The following is a 2309-nucleotide window of genomic DNA, read 5'->3' on the forward strand; positions in this document are numbered from 1 at the left end:
AGACTGTGAGATGGGATAAATTATTTCATGATTATATGTTGTCTGTTTGTTTGTGATTGTCTTATATACATATCCTCTCTCTCTGTGTGTATTTCCTACACCATTTTGACTTTTAATGTCATCCCGTCCAAACTATTTTTCCTTCTCTCGTCACTATCTCCTGTTACCTCTTCTCTTCTCGCAATTTTGTCTCTCATACTTTACAAGCCACAGCATAGAATAGAAGTGTATTTTAAAGTATTTATTTAATGCACCTTTATTTTGCATTTTATTTTTTAAACATAGGCTGTTTTAAAATATGCACTTCAATAAAAATGGTAGAAATTAAGTAGTTTATATTGCTTTTCATTCTCTGTTAGTGACCCTACCTAAAATAGTCTACAAATTTCTACAACACAAGAATTTTCTATCCTTGCTAAGAAAATATCTTAGACATGTGATGACTGAGCCTGATGTTTCATAGATTACAGAACAGAAAGACATATAAATGAGTTTTGTTGTTGTTGGGATGTTTTACCATATTGGATGATATTTGTTCTCATAACCTCCTCTAACACTTGAAGCTCTTTCACACAAAAATATGTTATTGAGAATTGAAGAATAGCCCAAGGGATTCTCCAAAAGATCTGGATGATTGAGTTCATGGCACCATGTCATGTCGGAGCTGGAAGTAAGTTTAAAATTCGTCTAAAACTCCATGGTATTTGAACTAATAGGAAAGGTTGATTTAAATTGGTAAAATATCTAAACTATAGAATACTTTTGGCAACATTCATCTACATTAGGTCTATTTAAATTATTTCACATACTTAAAAGTGATGAAGGACAGCTTAGTAAATAGCCTTTGCGGACCACTTTTAAAGACTAAATGAGAACATTTTAGTTTTACATATAATTTGATGTATATTTTCAGTGCAATTAAGGTAGGTGCAGAAATAGCATTTGATTTGCTAACGATATTAAAAATTCTTTTAAAACATTTCCCTACGTTATTAATCTTTGAAGTAGGTTTTCTGAGCAAAGGTAAAGCAAGGCTGATCTTTATCTGAATTGTTGCAAACACTTAATCAAGCTTGTGCTAATGACATAAAAATCTATTTGTATGGTCCTTTTTCTTAGCTCCTTCCATGTCCTGAACACTTGAAATCTGAGATGAAATTCAGAGTCTCTATAGCTGCTTAGGTTCAGAGTTCCTGGGCTGCTAAATCTGCTAAATGTCTTGGTAGAAAACTTTGTGTAATTTGTATAGAAGAGATAATTAATTCATACACATTACTATGGGAATGCCAAGGATGAGAGACCCAGTAACTGAGAATGTGGAATTGAATTTCCAGTCATGATTTCTTTGGAAATTCCCAGAGTAGTACCAGTTAATGTCTAGGAAAGGAACTTACTGTAATTCGCTAAGCATCGTGTACCAGATACTATGGTATGTGTTTCACATATGTTACTTTATAATGATCACACATCCCTCGGCTCCATGTAACTGTTGAGCAATTGAGGCACTGAGCAGTTATACTAATAGCTATTTAGTCTTGAATGTAGTATTTGAATTCAGATCTGCCTGATGCCAGGGCTATTTCAACTGCATTATGTCATCTTTATACCATGTCAGTTTCCATCAATTGCTGCATCCTCCACAACTGTATTTTGCAAACCTTGTCTCATAACTCCCAACCCCATTGTTATGGCTGAATGTTTATGTTTCTCCCATCTCCCAAATCATATATTGAATTCCTAACCCCCAATGTGATGGTATTTGGAGCTGGGGCCTTGGGAGATAGATAAGTAGACGAGGTCACGAGGGTAGGACCCCCATGGTGAGATTAGTCTCTTTATAAAAAGAGGAAGAGAGATCAGAGCGTGCATGTGGTCTCTCTCTCTCTCTCTCTTCCCCCCCTCCCCTTCACCATGTGAGGACATAGTGAGTTTAAAACATGCAGTTTAAAGTATTTTATTATATTAATAGCAGCCCAAACTGACTCATGTATCCATCTTCCCAGAAATGGTTCCTGTTGCTATCAAATAATAAGTTTGCAAAAAGTTAAAAACATGACTATCATACCAATGGACTGAGCATGCATCAAAGATTTTATTCAGTTCCTTCATTAATGAGGAAACTGTTAGGTTGGTAAAGCTCGTTCAAAGAGCATTTTGAGGAATAAGGTATTTAGCATCCACTAGATAAGACATTTTGAAATAAGTCTGCTGACCTAGAGACAAAAATTGATTAAGGTCCTATAGCACAATAAACTGTAAACTTTGGGACCAACATCTCTTCCAGACAGAAATCTATAAGTTTACGTGTA

This window comes from Propithecus coquereli, unplaced genomic scaffold (assembly GCF_000956105.1).
Source record: "Propithecus coquereli isolate 6110/MARCELLA unplaced genomic scaffold, Pcoq_1.0 Scaffold368, whole genome shotgun sequence".
Taxonomy (NCBI): Eukaryota; Metazoa; Chordata; class Mammalia; order Primates; family Indriidae; genus Propithecus; species Propithecus coquereli.